Source organism: Hypomesus nipponensis, chromosome 9, assembly GCF_054491055.1.
Source record: "Hypomesus nipponensis isolate SF chromosome 9, ASM5449105v1, whole genome shotgun sequence".
Taxonomy (NCBI): domain Eukaryota; kingdom Metazoa; phylum Chordata; class Actinopteri; order Osmeriformes; family Osmeridae; genus Hypomesus; species Hypomesus nipponensis.
Genome location: NC_140369.1, coordinates 25,719,234 through 25,737,963, shown reverse-complemented (window position 1 = coordinate 25,737,963; position 18,730 = coordinate 25,719,234). Strand labels below are relative to the sequence as shown.

The following is an 18,730-nucleotide window of genomic DNA, read 5'->3' as shown; positions in this document are numbered from 1 at the left end:
GGTCACCAAGCCTTTCACCTTCTCTGAGATTTTCTTTTCTACATGTAAAGCTGACATGTACATAAACATGGCATAGGCTACAGGCTATTTAGGCAACTTGTTGCTCCAACAATAACCGTCGCAACGGCATCCCATTCCCAACATAACGTGGCAACGTTTGGCTTTTGTTGCCATAGTCTTTGTAAAATATGTGCTATGGGGCATACAACTCCATTTAGGACTAAGCTACTTTTCATCTTCGATGATTAACTTTGTGTCGTCAATCTTCACAAATTTCTCTTCTGCTTGATTGGGGGCTATATGCCAGATTGTCTATCTCGCTCTTACACACAGGACAAATATGTTGGTTTGACAATCAACAATCAGAATTTTTTATTTTAAAATGTTTACGTTTTCATTGGGGTAAACACATGGTTGGCCGTAGTGAAGTTGGGTGTTAAGTGATAGCCCACAACTAACGTATTAAAATCTTTATAACATGTTTGTTTATCCAAATATCATATATGGTGAATTAAATCTTTGTTTTCAACAAGGTCGGCCAGCCTGTCCATGTAGGCTATGTTGTCCATGACAGCAAGGATGGATGTAAGGCTACATAATCGAATACAAAGCGTGGAAAACGATTAGCCAATGGTGTGTCAAATACCGCCTACCTATTTTGATTGACACATCTCATTAACATATTGAGAAGAAGAAATACAGGAATGAATGAATGAATAAATGAATGAATAAATGAATGAATAAATGAATGAATAAATGAATGAATAAATGAATGAATAAATAAATGAATAGATAAATGAATACACAAATAAATACATAAATACATGTAAATTATAAGGTAATATTGATTGACAATTGTGCATTAATTAGTACATGTATTCATTTATTTATGTCTAAATGCATGGATGTGGACATTTATTTATTAATTCATTCATTTTTAAATATGGCAGGTTTGGTCCTCCATAAGCTTGAAATCGGATGCCTACACACTAGTGGTGTCGTCTCTTTAAGGATGCAGAAAATACAAAACAGCCGAAGCTACTTTTGGACAGGTGAAGGCTAGCTCTAGCAAAGTCAAGTAGCGTTAGCTCTATTGTAGAGTAGCAAGCTACTTTTGGACAGTTATCTCTAGACTAGAGCTACAATAAACCAAGACGTTTTGCAAGAAAAGTAGCATAATGATATGCTACGTTGCTACGTCAAACAAATGTTCACGATGAGTATGAAGGAAAGTTGATTAGCACTAGCTAGATGGTTGTAAATATCTGAATATTGAAGATCAGGGAAGCTTTCCGTTTCACTTGTTACGGTCCTAAAAATAATTCCAGGAGCATATGGATAAAATACACTTCCACTAAAATGTTCTTTGCATTTGAACTGCGGTCTAACTGTAGCTAATTCATGTTGCAGGTGTTGATTCCGCACGAACTGGTGGAGGACGAGGAGGAGGAGTAGGGAGGGATGAGAAGGGGTTGACACAATTAAAATATAAGAAAATTAATTCAGGCTTTTAAAATGCATTTGAATAAAGTGTTTGTTTATACTGTAGGCCTAAATCGTGTTTTTTCAATTACAAGCATACACATAATACGTTAGAATGCAGCCTGTTATACTTAAAGTTGATTTAAAAAAATAAAGAGGTTAAATTACCTTGTTGAGTTTAAGTGAACACATTCAGTTTAGTTTTGCACTATAGGATAATATGCATTTTATACTTTGTATACAAAAATATCCATTAAATGCATAAATGTGACAAAAAAATTTAGGTTGAGAAATTGATTCTGCATTTGGTATGCGAAAGTTATCAGGATGTCGCAAGGGAACGTCCCCATGACGTCGCAGACAAACGTCCCCTGAACGTCCCCTAAATGTTATGAGGACGTTACATGGACGTCCCGGGGACGTTTGTCTGCGACGTCCCCGGGACTTTCAGGGGACCCTACAAAAAAAGGTCATGGGGACGTTTCCTTGCGACGTCCTGATAACATTCGGGGACGTTCATGGGACGTCCTGGGGACGTCATTTTGTTAGCTGGGTAGCTTTCGATCTGTCAGTGTCAGTGTCGTGTGTAAATGTGAAAGTGTCTCTGAAGTCCCATGCCTTGACGATACAATGAAGCAAAAGTTTTGGTCCAGAGTGCACGTCGCTTTATTCGATTATAAAAATGCTAAACTCTTGCCTTTGCATAGCGTGAATATCCATTAGTTGATGGAAGCCAACAAGAAATTAAATCCCCGTTTCTCTTTAGCGAGGACGTCAGAATGAGACCAAGACAAAGCATTGGCTTCAAATGAAGTTGTTGATCGGTGCAACGGATAGTGGAGCTGTTCTTGGTCCTGAAAGAAGGACTTCAGGTTGATAGGCTACCGCGTGCACGGGCAGAATCCGTGAGCTAGGTACCGACCTAGTCATCAAGGGATTTGTTCTGGGCTAGGTCCGTTCAGGAATAACTGTTTTGTGTTTTGTGACAGTTACTTAAATGCAAAGAAAACCTTCAAATGTGCCTGTTATGCCGGCTGTGCGGTGTTTTAAGTCTTTACCCTTGCTTTCCTCCGTAGAAGGTGACTGGTAAATCCAAATATGGTGTCGGAGTCTACGATGAATGTTCCAGAGCAGCGGTCCCCAACCTTTTTTGCGCCACGGACCGGTTTAATGTTGCAATATTTTCACGGACCGGCCTTTAAGGCGTGGCGCATAAATACATAAAATTAAATGATACGACCGGCATACAAACGGTGGCATTTTCTAAATACAATAATAAACGTGAATCCACTGTGTACTCTTATGCAACTTTATTAGCAGCGGCCTCGTAACATCGTGCCAACAACATAACATGAATCCTCTCTGCCCTTATTATGTCCATGTCTCTGCGGCTCTGCCCCGCTCTGCCCCAAACACTCTCTGGTCGCTATGGTAACATTTAAACATGCCTTCAAAATAAGACGCAACACAAAAACAAATATTTAAAGTGCATTTTTTTTAAAATAAAACTGTAATAATGTAATTATTTATTCTTTCTCTGCGGACCGGTACCAAATGACCCACGGACCGGTACCGGTCCGCGGCCCGGGGGTTGGGGACCGCTGTTCCAGAGGACCCCGAGGAGTTTGGTAAAGCCATTAGGGAAATGTTAGTTTATTTACACGCCCTAGGTTACCGAGTACAAAACGGGATAGTTTTGTACCCATCCTTGACCTGTCCGCGTCTGGTCTGTCACGCTGCCGGTCTGGAAACGAAGTCACGCGCCTGAGAACAATCTTTCCTACAACTCCACCTCTCTCTCTCTCCACCTCTATCTCGCTCTCTCTCCACCTCTCTTTTTTTCCAACTCTCTCACTCTCTCTATACCTCTCTCTCTCTCTCTCACACACAAACGTTCTCTTCTCTCTCGCTCACTCACCCGCCGCTCCGTTCTCTTGTCAATCAGTTTTTCGTTGCGCGTGCAGTCGAGAGGAGGGTGGCGCTGACTCCACTCATTTTCTTGTATTTAGTGCAACACGAGCGATTCATTACGATCCAAAGTTCGCTATGCCCTTTCATGAAATGTGTCCATTCACTTGCGAAGATATTTCACAAATGTGCCTCTCCCCTCAGATGAATCATTCTGATTCTGAGGTGCCTCTCCCATAATGGTCACCTATGCATTCCGTGATTCAAAGGAAAATGGATGTGTACAAGCCTATAGGACGCTCTAATGTCAGAGGGATTAAAATATCATGTTTCATCAGCTTGGAAAAGCTTGGTTCCCAATTTAGCCTAACATTATGTTTACATCTGTGTTAGTAGGTATAATAAATAATCCATGCAATGTGTACTAGCTTGTACACTGACACTTGGTCTTGTTTAGGCAATTCCAAACCTTTTCTTTGCTATTAGTCAACATAATATATATGAACATAAATATTATACTGTAAATTTGTAATGTTGTTGGGCACCAAGTTATTTATATTTTTCCAGTCCATTTCTGCTTGATTTCTGCTACCTGTCAAATCAAATTGCAGTGGGGTTTTTTTGTGTGTAAACTAACTTTGTTTTGTAAAAAAACTATGCCCTGTGTTATTTCTGTAACACAGAAATGCTATTAAGTCCCTGGTGCTTGAGCTTTCTTTCCCAAAAATACTTAAAATGTTCCAACATTTATACCAGATTATACTGTAAGAAAACAGTGACTCTAGACTATGGACCCCCTGAAGTAGCCGTGGCCACCCCTTGGCCACCCCATGTATAAAACTCTAGTTCCGCCACTGCACATTTGGCAGGGTATCTAGTACTCACGAACCACACCACCTGTCAGTGGTGTGGGAGAGGGAGGGAGAGAGTGCAAGAGAGCTGCGGGAACATCAAACATCTGTAGGCTACTTCTTAGCAGCGACACCGGGTTATCTTCAGGGCTGGTGATGCAGACTCTTGCTTCCTCCACACGGCCACTCCGACCGTAATACTTCCGTGACACGGACACTAACAAACTGAATAAACTTGAAGGTAAACTTATAATTAACCGACTTATCCTTTGGTCATTTATTCCCAACAACGTGGGAGCTCTCCGAGCGCTGCCATCTTCTCTCTCGTCATTCTCTGTCTGCCGCTTGTCCCGCCCCCTGCGTTTTCTCCATTCGCCAGTCCACCACCTTCCCAGGCACTGATTGACTGGACCTATGGCCAATTTCTGTGGTGCTATAGGGTGTGGAACTGATGATTGACGTCCCAACGTAATCGCAGGGGCTGCATACAGAAATATGTCCACACTCTGGGTGTACCCCTACTGTGATAAAGCAGGCAAGGAGTCGACGTCTTTTGAATGAAAGCGCACAAGGTCTTTACTCGAAATAAACAGGGTTACACAAAACAAACGTCAGCCGCCACACGGCCAATAACAAGAAACAAAAATAAGACTCCACAATGAAGTCGGAAACATCTCGGCTTATATAGCCATCCTAATTAGTCCCAACTCAAAACAGGTGCGTCTTAGAATTCCGGTGACGCAGACCGGCGCACCGTCGCCGTGCGCTCCGTGACACCTACAAATGCTTACTTATTTAAATTACCAAAATATTACTCGTAGCCTACATTTTCAGCTAAAAAAACAAACCCATCTGCAACCGCAAAATTTAGTTAATGCTCTTTCAATGACTGAATTAGAATCAGTGTTTCTGAAATAGAGACACTGAGTCTCTCCCCACCTTCAAGAAAAGGCTAAAGGCGCACTCGTTTCGGGAGTACAATGGTACTTAGGAATGACTTGCTGGACCTGATGTTAGTTTCCCCCAGGATCACAATGACTCTTATCGAGGGACTTGTTGCTCTTGTAGGTTAGTTGTAACTGATTTAACTTCTTGAATTGTAGGCTGTGAATCGAAAGGCCAGAGACGCGCTTGGTGTTTGTCCCTGGCTTGGGAACCACAATTCACCTTTGGTTAGATTCTCAGGGAGATAATTGACTCGTTAATATCTGACTCCAATTTTTGACAATGTGCACAAGTGTGTTACCTGTAACCTTGAGCGCTAAACAGTTAATGACATGAAACTCTGATGTAGCTAAAAATCGTCTGCTTGATCAGAGCACCGACCCTAAAGTATGCGTGTTCACTAATGAGTCGTTTATCTCTACTATATAGATATAGATTTAACCATAGTAGACCTAGTAGGATATGTAATTGATCACTCAGAGGCTCCGGTAAATTCCTTCGGAGCATGGAGATCCACTGTAAGTGACTCAGAGGCCTTAAGTTAATACCTACTCCAAAAGTCTATGTTTATAATCAGTTAGCCGCATCAACCAGACTAGATCAAAGTTTTCACCGCCGTAGCTTGATAGATATGCCTACGTTTCAAGGACAACAAGTAAACTTTAAAATGCACACATTAATAGTATCTAAATAGTAAGATAATCAATAAAATGATAATGAAATATCATCAAATACAAAACATACCTTTAGAGCAATGATTAACAAAGGTATTCACAATGAGGACTAGGCGCCTAACGCACCAGAGCTGTATCGTAAACAGAACTCGAAGTTATTGGTAAAAACTTTTTCCTATATACACCCAAACCTGAATAAAATGGGGACACCGGTCATGTGACTGAAAAGTTGTCTAATGCATGCAAATTCAAATTGGATAATTAATCAAGGCTGCAGTAGACTAAGTGGCGCCCTTGCAAGACAAGGGAATATGTTAAACACATGTTGGCAAGCACAAACTCTGTAAAAAAATTATTACTAGCATGTAATACATAAAATAAGAAACAAAAGCATATCAAACATGACATTTAAAGCTGTTTAGAACCTTATTTACAAGAACACAACTTTTAATGATAATTTCAGAGTCTTCCTCTGTCCACCTTCCTCTTCAACTGTTGAGACCACCTCTCCAGAGGTGTGTCATTAAGGTGTGATTGTCATTTTAGCATTCATGCAAATCAACAACTGTCCCAGACGAGTGTCTGGGTGACCAGTGAAAAAAGGGGCTGACAAAACAGCCCTACAGTATTTTATTATATTATATTATTTTTGCTTGCTTTCCTACAGGTACACTCTTGCACTTCTTGAGGTTCATGTTGTTTAATTGTACTTTGTGTAACTACATGCTCTTAAGTTTATTCCCATTGGCACTTATTTGCTTTTCACAATGTAGGATTCATGTTTTGGCTACCTGCATTGTTTGGGGCTGTCACGTTGTAATGATCAGTGACCTATGCGCTTTAGTAAAGCTCTCTCTTGGAAGTCGCTTTGGATCAAAGTGTTTCAGTATACCTGGGGTTGATTTTTTTTCCATTTGTCATTTGCCTTGGAGCGTGCAGCCCAGCATATCTTAGAACTTGTGATTTATGAAAATAATTGACCGTATTCCATTCTTTCATCCAAAAACAAGCATTTAAAGTAATGTTCTTTCATTTATTTTACTGGCCATGTTACAAAAGAAAATTGTGTGATACAATCGAACTGCTAATAGGATTACACACACAATCACGTTGGCATATATGACCCATTTCTGAATAGACAAATTAGGATGAAAACATGATCCCAGATTTAAAATTTTAACAAATCAAGTAGCGGGGGGGGGGGGGGGGGTGTCAGGTCTACTTGCAGATGTAGATTACTTTTAAATCAGAAAGGCTCAATGGGAGCATGGTGTGTTGTCTTCTGCTGCAGGTCCTTCATTTCATTTTTTTCTCCTTGAATGACACACACTTTTACGTGATGATTGTCTTCTCCCCCAACATGGACCTAGTTTCAAAAACGATACTTTTGAGGGGGTAGGTAATCAACAGGAAATACGACACAACACGCATCTTATCCAGAGGGGAATCACAAACTCTACGTATCCTTACCTTAATGAAGTAGTGTGTACATTTTCCAGCAGGTTTAATCTGCGTCCTGTAGGATTTTGCTATGAAGATGTCATAAACCACTCCGGTCTCCTTCTCTACATCCAACTTAATCTGTGCGTATAATACAGGTAACAGGTTATTGATATTGGGCCCATTTCAGTCTGTACAGTAATAATAATAGGCTCAGATACTATCTATTCAAAGAAGATTCAGAGAATTCATGGATATCATTAAAGGCACGGGCCCTGGACGAAAGTCAATTCTTAACTTACCGCATCACAAATCTTTTGGACTTCATCTGTAGCAGGTTTCTGCACTGTTAGTGCTCCAAGTTCTCCACTCTTCATCATTTTTGCTGAATAAGGAATAACGACAGAAGACGAAAAGATTTAATGCTGAGAGGGAAAGATGCTGCTTTTATTTGTTCCTGACCTGGGAGTTTGGTTTCGGTAGTGATCACATGACCCTCAAATTAACTATCATTGCATCACAACTGTCACGTCCCTAGCTGTGACATTGGTTCAATTAATTTTTTCCTTGTGTTCTCCTCCCTCCCTTTTCCTGTGTGTGCGTGTGTGTGTGTATGGGCAGAGTCCATGGAGAAGGTTAGGCATTCGTGCACGCACACACATACACAAACACACACACATACACACACTTATAATAGTTGGCGTGTGCTCTGTGTTCATTCAAGACTTCTGTGGAAATCAAGTACATGTCACAGAACAAAAGTAAAAACAAAATAATGGGTTTCAGATAAAAACGTTCTGATTCCATAGAACCAGGACATGACTGGATGGGGGAGTTAAATATGTGTGGGGGTGTTTGATTCCTGTGTGGAGCAATCTTTCTAAATGTACCTGCATCTATGCACCGGCCCATCGTTATTAACGTAAAATATAGCCTAAATATATATATTTTTAATTAGGCCTATGTCTTTTGGATGTGTGTTAGATTTACAATAAGTGATGCCTTTGACTTATAGAAAATAAAGTAGCACAACACAGGTAATCCCGTTTGTTTAATTGTTTTCTATGATGTTTGCTATACAAAAAATTTACCCACTCAAGATATCTGCCAGCCCGCTCTTAACTGGCAAGAACCGGCCCTATATGGTGTTTTACTGTTTTGGTATTTGTATGAGATGAGTCTTTTGTATTTAGGGCTTTTATGTATTCTTTTATTCTTTTACTGTCCAACACTTTGTGTTTCACTGGGATCTTAAAGTGCTTTATAAATAAAGGTTGCTTGCTTGCTGTATACAGCCGGTATAGCCTATGTACAGTAGATTGCCTGAGTGATCAACACAAACTAGGGATGATTAAATGACCTTAAGAACGTTAAAAAAAAAAATATTCTCTGTATGTACTCTTGATGTAAATAATAATAATGTGAAATAATGATTGCTGTTTAAAGTGCTTTATAAATAAATGTTGCTTGCTTGCTGTATACAGCCGGTTTAGCAGATTGCCTGAGTGAACACATAAACTAAGGATGATTAAATGACTTTAAGAATTTAACCGATTAAAAATCTATCAACCGAAAATGAATGTTTTGTATAGTATTTTCTCCGGAGCTCATATAGGCTTTATTAACCTTTATAGGCATACTACAAGAGGGCACCCCATTTGCCATAGTTTTGTTTGGCGGCGCCCTTTGTTGAATAAAGACAGACGGACAAGAGCCATTTCGAGCGAAAGCCTTATTGTTTTATTAATCTGTTCGTTCAAATTGTTTGTGCTTCACCGATTAATGTTTCACATAACTAATGTGCCGCTAGAATTTTTCAAATAATACTTAAACTGAGAAAAAGACGTGCGTTTTGTATCTTCTTAATTATCAATTATTGACTGTTAGCGTGCTCGGTTATGGAAAACGTAATCGCTTAAAGTAAAATACACTGAATTCGCAACCCTAATGTTAAGACCAGGGGCCATTTCGGAAAAGTAGAATAAAGAAGTCCAGGATATCTTGAATATCCCGGCTTAAACCCTTATCCTGGTTTCGCGCAATATATAGCCCCCAGTTCCAGGGTCTAGCCGCAACAGGAAAGAGCGAGACCAGTCAGACCACTACCCTAACTTTTAAAAAGGAACCAAACTAACCTAAGCCAAAAAAATACAGTTCAAAATTGAAAATTTAAAAGTTATACAGAGTTAAATAAGAATTCTTCAAAATAAATCTTGATAAAAACATTTTTTTCCTTATTTTTATTTACAAGAATGCTGCTTGATGTTGGCGGCAAATAATGATTGCTGTTTGTTATTTGAAGGTTGAATGTTTTAGGACTTAGGAAACACAAGAAACTCAAAAACTTAACCTGTTTTTAACACTACAAAGAAAACAGCGACATCATCATCAAGTTTGACAGATCCTGGCTCTATGTCAACTGTTGTTGGATTCCAGCAAAGTCAAGCCCAGCTCTACGATGATTGATGTCTCCAGGATAGCGGCATGTGCACACACACACATACAGGACTCATCTGCCTGGTAGTAATAGTAGGTGTGTGCTCTGTGATCATTCAAGACTTCTGTGGAAATCAAGTACATGCCACAGAACAAAAGTCGAAACGAAAGAATGGGTTTCAGATAAAAACGTTCTGATTCCATGGAACCAGGACATGACTGGATGGGGGGAGAGCAATCTTTCTAAATGTACCTGCATCTATGGCCCATCGTTATTAACGTGTGTGGTAGCCTAAATATATAGGCCTATATATTTAATTAGGCCTATGTCTTTTGGATGTGTGTTAGATTTACAATAAGTGATGCCTTTGACTTATAGAAAATAAAGTAGCACAACACAGGTAATCCCGTTTGTTTAATTGTTTTCTATGATGTTTGCTATACAAAAAATGTACCCACTCAAGATATCTGCCAGCCCGCTCTTAACTGGCAAGAACCGGCCCTATATGGTGTTTTACTGTTTTGGTGATGTGTGAGCCTTTTGTATTTAGGGCTTTTATGTATTCTTTTACTGTACAACACTGTGTTTCACTGGGATCTTAAAGTGCTTTATAAATAAATGCTTGCTTGTTGTCTACAGCCGGTATATAGGCTATACCGGCTGTATACAGCAAGCAAGCAACATTTATTTATTAAGCACTTTAAGGCATGTTCTGAAATCGTTTCATAAAATCAGTTCTGGAATCGTTTCATAAAATCAGTTCTGGAATCGTTTCATAAAATCAGTTCTGAAATCGTTAAATAAAATCAGTTCTGGAATCGGTTCCTAATTTAATATATACACTTGTATACATATTTATTTTTTATGTTGTACAAATATAACTAATTGGTTACACTGTCTTACATTTTCCCTACTCTTTTGCAGGTGTAGCAAACGTGTTAAGGACCATTCAGGAGTTGTCAAGATGCAGCAATTATGTCAACCTCTGTTACCTTGTTCAGTCACTGCCAATTCATTTTATAAAATGTAACACTTTTTATGAAACCCATATGCAGAAGGCGTTACGTATACAGCAAAATGCATGCAGTTCTAATTGAGTTCCATTGATGTATGTAGTCATAGTATATGTATACAATAAAGAATTACAAATATAGTTTTGAATTACCTATCTTTGTGCTGCATTATAAGTGTTATTTAATCCGTGCTCAAACATATATTTGGACTTAAATTAATATAATATTACAGTACATGACAGAGCAAACTGGTCAAAATATGATTGTCACATAAATATAGAGGAAAGGTAAGAGGTAGGTTAGGTTTATATACAAACCCCTTTGTTAATACAGGGCAAGTTTTGTATTTAGGACTATTTAAAACAATTTAGCCTAGCCTCCTCTACGAATTGTCTATACTATGCGTTTTCACTCGTTCGAAAGCTAGTGCTAGCTAGTTTGGTAAACAATAAAAAATATTACAAATGTTATTAAACAACTGCCTTCTATGTTGAGCTAGTTGGTACCTTTTTTGTCGAAAAAATACATTATTTCGCATCGATTTTAACCGACCGGGTAGGCAAAGCGTATAGTATTCTCCATGCGCGCGTTGCTATCTCAGGAATGTCAGGAATTTAAGGTCGGCATAGCGACGGACGCGTCCTTGCTTCGGAACGGCATTGTGACGTCAGGTAGGACACTATTTGGCCAGAGAATGTCTAATATAGAGAGAACTGCCACTCTCAGGAAAGTTCCGGGTTCTGAACTGGTTGAAATTCCATGTGAGGGCGCTAACGAGCGAGTGCAGAATGAATGGAGGTCTATGGACAGGTACCCCTCAAAATCCACTTTTCTCAGGATATAATTTTTTGTCCAGTAATTTGAATTCTGAATTTGAAAGGGGAGGCCAAAAAAATACACAATGCCGGGTTTTAGATTTTTTGAAAGTCGCCTTTCTGTTCTAAAAAGCTTTAGAAAATGTCATTGACGTCATACACATCGTACGACCAGAGCTACTGCTTGACGGCAAGCTCTGGTCACTTACTTTTTTCTCTCAGGGCATCGACAACACAGCTGACAGGTCAGGCTCTCCCTGTCAATACACATGCTTGAAAGAGTTTTGGCTTGCTAATGTTGTTGCTAATGTTGCTAATGCTCCGACATTCTGATTCCGCTTCGGATGCCATCAAGCGGGAGCTCTGGTCGTATCAGTCCTTTACTAACCAATCAGCATTCAGTAGCAGAATGCTAGCGTGTTATGGGCAACAACGACTCACCATGTAAGAAATCAAAAGGACATAAGTACTCGTTCATTCAATTTTCGACCTATAATCCATGTTGAACATGCACAAACTACAATCAAATCAGAGATTTTTCGACGACAATCAGGCGAAAGAGACAAATTTAGCCGTTTAGCTCCATAGACTCCCATTCAACATGCACTCGCTCGCGATCACCCCCAGTGGAACTGTGGTGGAACTGCAGCCAAATTCGGTACAATGGGGTTTAATAGGGAGTGGCAAGGCTCTCCTTAAACAGGCTCTGATTTGGCCCTAGGACACTATTTGGTCTGACAGCGCCCCACAGATGCACGGTCCCGCAACGTCGCCAAAGACGTTGCGGCAACGTATGTTTGGTCAACGAGTGACGTTGCGGCAACGTAAGGGCAACGTAACTGTGTTAGCTGGTGCAGTAGTCTGACACGGTAAACTACTAATCACGCCAGGAAATAATAAAGCCTCATATTAGTATTTCATTTGGTCTCAGCATTGATATTTGTTACCCTTTTGTGTTTTTTCACCACCCAGAGAGTAAGTAGCTAGCAAGGTCGTTGTTAATTAGCTAGTAGGAAAACTACCCACACAGTGCAAACCTGCTAGCCTTACATCGCCACCCATTCTACAATGGAAACATGCTTTGAAAGTTGTTAGTGTAGTAGAGCATGTAGGTTAACTTTTGCTTGTATTAAATCTATCCCTAGCGTCTGCAATCTTTCGACCAGTGTGTTAGCAGCAGCTGGTCTTGTTGAAGTCAGAACGATAAAGCTAATCTACCCACATAATGGGACCGTGCTAGTTTAGCATAGTACCAGCAGGCTAGCAACTCAAAAGTGATTTTAACTAGTAATAAGTAGGCCTATATGATCCCTTGGATAGTAATATCCATATAATCGCGACCAATGTCAGCAGTCAACTAAGCATGGTTGGTATTATTTAAATTGATGAATTACTGTGCACCCTGAAGCTACAGATGTAGAGCAGGTTGGTGATGAATCAGCATCAGGGGTTCAGGTGAGAAGTTGAATTGACCATTTTGTTAAATATTGCATTAAATTGCTGTTTTTTAAACGATGTTTAGACAATGTTACCCATGAATGTTATCATTCAGACTTATACTTGTAGGTTAAGTTACCTACATATATATATATATTATTTTTTTTTGGGGGGGGGGGCCTTCAGTGTCCCTACCAAAGCTGAGACCAAACCTACGCCCTTACAAGACACTAAGGAGTGAGATTGAGCAAAGACGTTCAAGAAATGGCCTCCACCAGATTTGAACCTTAGCTAGGCATTAGTCTTAATGGTAAACACTCTCATCCAAGTGAGCTAGTGCCATGGAAGAAAACAGGGTCCAATAGAATATAGAACACTGTATCCAAGGTATTGAAGTTGTATTGAAGCTTTGAGGCCAACGGGTTCCATTAAGAACTGTTAATGGCTTCCATAGCCCCTTGTGGAGTTCTAACATTAAGTAAACTGTTTCTAGATGGCTCTATTGCTGTTACAAAGAATACATAATATGTCACCTTCAGCAGCATCCTCTAGTGTACAGCCTCACAAAAAAACAGGCCTGTGTCTTTTAAAGTTTGGCAGAAAACACAGAGAATCAGACTGTTTTTTGAGGCACAGACCACACCATCTCACAATCTCCTTTCAAGGCATCAGTGACCAAGCAGATGATAAAACAAAAATGAGATGATAAAACAAACCTTAGTTCATAAATACAAAAGTAGCTTTTGACAGTAAAAATGACACAAGTCATGCTTTCCATACACTGAGCCATTAGCCTGTGGCTCACCAGCACCCCCTGCTGGACATGACTATACATGGCATCCCAGGTACCTGTGGACTGGGTGATGGTGTAACTTGGAGGGTGGTGGGGCTGGACTAGGGGCGATGGTGTAAGTGGCCTGGGTTTGGTTTGAACATCACGGGGAAAAACATGTTTGGAGGAAATTTACGTTTTTTTTCCTGGAAACCCTGCCTTGCCTGTGTCTCTAAGCACTGGGACCCCCTCCTACACTCTGTACATGTCACACTGGGACCCCACCTAAACAGGCTCTGATACCGGGTTGCGCACACACATCCTTTCTGGAAATGGTGTGCTGACCAAGCCCCACCCTCACCCTCATTTCGCTTCCAATCGCAGCTCGCCGTTACGAATATAAATTATTTTTTGGCGGCCATTGTTGTTTTCAACTGGAATCACCTGAAAGCCGTGTCTGAGGCAGCCACGTTCGGTAAGTCCTATTTTTACACATTTTAAGCTAGAATCAATGATTGGGTTCGTGAAAGTACACTACTCTTAAATTATTGTGAAGGTTTGAGCACTTTGAGACCTTTAGATCGTGAGTTTGAATTGACGGAAAACCGAACTCGAAAAGTAGCTAGCTTTTTCCCCTCTGTGTAATGACAGTACTGAATCATGTAGGTTAGCATCTCGGCAAATTCATCAAAAAGCTAGAGGAGGGCAGCCTTTAGGTGAACAAGCGATTCCCCACAGACCTGTCGGCTCAGAATTTTGATTTGGCTCGTGAACGTCTTTGTAATAAGCCTATGCGCCAGGGAGACCGCATAGGCTTAGGCGGTGTTACGTCCCAACTGGTTCCCAATTTAACTGGTTCCCCAGCTGTGCGTGCACCTATCAGTCTGCCTCTGTCACCAGATTCGTCACAAATTCACAAACATATTACTGGCGATTTTCAAGTCGGATCTCATATTTGCTGCGGCAAATATGAAAGTAGGCCTATAGGCTACGTGCGCACTACATTAGGCTACCATTCGCGACAAAATAAATGGAGACAAAATAAAACATTTGCAGACTCGCATGAAGTGGGATTCGATCGCACTAGAGTAAAAACATAAACGTTCCAAAGTCCGTTGACTAACACCATGAGCTATATCAGCTCACAAAATGTGAGAGAATCGTTAGGTATTTCTTAACTACATTGGCCTTCAGGTAACATTTTGAATTGGCGTCTTCTGATTCAACTGGTTCCCATAGACACTACCCGAATGTAGGCTTACTATGCACGTATTTGGGGTTGTTTCGAGGCAATAGCCGTATTTTCCACGACATCACAGCTCCCTCTGACACCACATATTACAAATTCATACTAAGAACGTCGCTGCTAACCCAGACAATACGATAAAAATACGCGTAACACAACATGGAAACATTCGTTTCCTATGCGATTTCGTGTAGCCTATTGCTGAGTGTTTCTTCGCTATATCTTTTGAAATCAATTCATTTCATAATTGTATATTCTGAACAAATGGTGGTTGTGGTTAATATGGCTATTGCCTTGAGACAACTCCAAATACGTGATGAGTAGCCTACATTCTGGTAGTGTCTACGGTAACTAGTTGATTCAGAAGAACCTAAACAACTTGTTGCCTGAAGGCCAACGTAGTTAATCAAGTTGTGACTGAGTTCCTGAATTACTCACGTGCTCCAGTAGCTTACGGTGTAATGCACAGGATTGTCACTTTGTATGTGTTTTTGCTCGTGGGATCGAAGACCACTCGAATCTTTTATTTTCTTAGTTTCCATTTATTATGGCGTGAATGGCTGTAATGTAGTGCTCAGTACATTTGTTCAGAATATACAATTATGAAATGAATTGATTTCAAAAGATATAGCGAAGAAACACTCAGCAATAGGCTACACGAAATCGCATAGGAAACGAATGTTTCCATGTTGTGTTACGCGTATTTTTATCGTATCGTCTGGGTTAGCAGCGACGTTCTTAGTATGAATTTGTAATATGTGGTGTCAGAAGCAGCTGTGATGTCGTGGAAAATACGGCTATTGCCTCGAAACAACCCCAAATACGTGCATACTAAGCCTACATTCGGGTAGTGTCTATGGGAACCAGTTGAATCAGAAGAAGCCAATTCAAAATGTTACCTGAAGGCCAATGTAGTTAAGAAATACCTAACGATTCAATCATATTTAGTGAGCTGGTATAGCTCGTGGTGTTAGTCAACAGAGTGTGGGACGTTTATGGTTTTACTCTAGTGCGATCGAATCCCACTTCATGCGAGTCTGCAAATGTTTTATTTTGTCTCCATTTATTTTGTCGCGAATGGTAGCCTAATGTAGTGCGCACGTAGCCTATAGGCCTACTTTCATATTTGCCGCAGCAAATATGAGATCCGACTTGAAAATCGCCAGTAATATGTTTGTGAATTTGTGACGAATCTGGTGACAGAGGCAGACTGATAGGTGCACGCACAGCTGGGGAACCAGTTAAATTGGGAACCAGTTGGGACGTAACACCGGCAGCCATGTTTTGGTCACGTCATGTTCATAAGTTCACCATTTCACAGTTCGGTCGATACCAAAAATGGCAACCATTAGGAGATATGGGAATTGTGCTTTTAGCCAGATGCTCCGATTATTTTTGTGATTTGTGGAAAACTTGCAAGTGGAGTGACACCGCGTCCCGGGGGAACATTGTTTTGACTTAGCCTCAGTGACAGACTCGGTTCGCTCACTCACTCACTGGCAGTGTAAACAATATCGTAATTCACTAAATTCTAGTCCTAAAACGTCAGGGAGGGCTGCTTGTTGTATACAAGAGTCTGCTGAAGATAGCCAGTATACAGGATCTTTCAAAACAAGCCTATTTCATTTGTCATTTTCCTGAGAAAGCGACCTACGTTAGCCAGGCTAGTTTCACTCGGTCAGCGTATTTAAAGGTCTCTGACCTTCAGAATCACTGTTAACAGGCAAAGGGCGAGTTGTTGGTCTTTAGTCAGATGTGTATATTGACCAGTTTAGAGCTAGATACTCTTGCCAGAGCCTGGAATCGAGCCAAATGTTTGGAGTGACTTTGCATGGCCGGGTCTCCATCAGTTCATCACATTTGGATTTAAGTTCAAGTAATGCCATTGCATTTCACAGTCAAAACTGTAGTTTATGTCAAGTGTAGATGTAAAAAGCTTCATTTTTCACAACTGACATGGATCTTTTCTTCACTTGTACAGGTCTGGAGGGTCATGCAGAGGCCTGCAAAAAAAAAAAAAAACGGAGTGTAACAGAGGATGCCCCGCAGCCTTCACCCCCACCAGTTTGCCTACAGAGCGAACAGATCCACAGGAGACGCAGTGGCGGCAGCACTCCATGCCGCTCTGTCACACCTGGAGCAGCAGGGGAGCTATGTGCGAATGCTCTTTGTGGATTACAGCTCTGCATTCAACACCATCCTCCCACACAAGCTAGTGATTAAGCTGGACCTCGGGCTCCCTTATACCACATGCAGGTGGATCAGCGGCTTCCTCTCTGGCCGCAGACAGTCAGAGTGGGCCATCACACATCCACAGCCCTTAGCCTCAGCACTGGCTCCCCCCGGGGCTGTGTGTTCAGTCCCCTGCTCTACTTCCTCTACACACACGACTGCACCCCTGTCCATCACAGTAACACCATTGTAAAGTTTGCAGATGACACCACAGTGGCGGGGTTTATCTCTGGGGGGATGAGCCCGCCTACAGAGAAGAAGTGGAGCGGCTGTCGAATTGGAGCATGGCCAACAACCTTCTCCTTAACACCGCAAAGACAAAATAAGTCTTAATAGACTACAGGAGAAAGAAGACCGAGATCACACCATTGACCATCAGCCGGATCAGTGTGGAGAGGGTGGCAGACTTTTGCTTCCTGGGGGTCCACATACAGGACAGCCTATCCTGGAGTGTGGACACCTCTGAGCTGCTGAAAAAGGCCCAACAGAGACTGTCCTTCCTGAGAATACTCAGGAATTGAGGAGTAACATCACACAAAGACTGCTGGTGTTCTTTTACCGAGCCTCCATTGAAAGTATACTCACATACTGCATAGGCATTTGGTATACCAGCTGTACAGTGGCTCAGAGGAAAATGCTCCAGAGGGTCATCAACACCGCTCAAAAGATTGTTGGCTGCCCTCTCCCCGCACTGGGAGACCTACACAGATCCCGTTGTCTCAAAAGAGCCGAGAACATCATAAAAGACACTTCACATCCTGGGCACTCCCTGTTTGAAATGTTGCCTTCAGGCAGACGGTACAGATCAATCAAGTCAAGGACAAACAGACTCAAACACAGTTTTTATCCAACTGCAATAAACACTGTCAATGCTGCCAAAAAATAATGTGCACAATTTCATGTTATGTTTTATGTGATGACTGTGGATGTATGACATGGGTGTGTTGTTTATGGTACTGTCTCAGGTATATTTATTCTGATTCATTAGTTATTGTTGTTTATTTTAGTAATTTTAGTACTTTAGTAATTTGATCCTTTTATTGACTTTTAGGCCAATGAATGTTGCACTGACTGGAAGCACTTTCATTTTGTTGTACCTGTGACAATAACGAATAAAGATCTATCTATCAGGATGCAACAGAGGATGCTGTGAGCAAGACAGACCCCTTGCTGGACTACCCCTCTCTAGCTGGACAGCTTCTCTTCAGCCCTGACCCCAGGATGGCTTCATCCAGCTGGCCTGCTCTGCCTGCCTGCAGGCTCTGCTTGCCACTGCCTGCCAGCCCTCCAGAAACAGACAATACAATACAAAATGGCTGAAAAGGGTGTATTTATGTAAATGTCCACATTGCCTCAAATCTTTGTGATACTGATTATTTATTTAGTTAAACAGGTGTCCAGGTACACCACAGTATGACTAGCTGTATAGTCAAAATAGTAACGGTAATGTTTCATTCTGAGGGGATTCCTACACAATA

The 18,730-nt window shown here is 41.0% G+C and overlaps 1 protein-coding gene across 6 annotated transcripts in view; it reads left to right on the top strand.

Moving 5' to 3' along the window:
* The window catches only part of LOC146274000 (sialoadhesin-like), a 37,006-nt gene that overhangs the window by 12,816 nt on the left and 5,460 nt on the right, over nt 1-18,730 (top strand). For 3 of the 6 annotated variants that reach the window (XM_084704505.1, XM_084704504.1, XM_084704502.1), the window contains exon 6: nt 1,411-1,548. The exons of 1 other annotated variant lie outside the window; for it this stretch is intronic. The gene's annotated coding sequence lies outside the window, so the exon portion shown is untranslated. Of the gene's footprint in view, nt 1-1,410; nt 1,549-10,661; nt 10,872-18,730 lie in introns of those variants that run through there. 2 more of the 6 variants (XM_084704506.1, XM_084704503.1) reach the window with 1 other exon arrangement.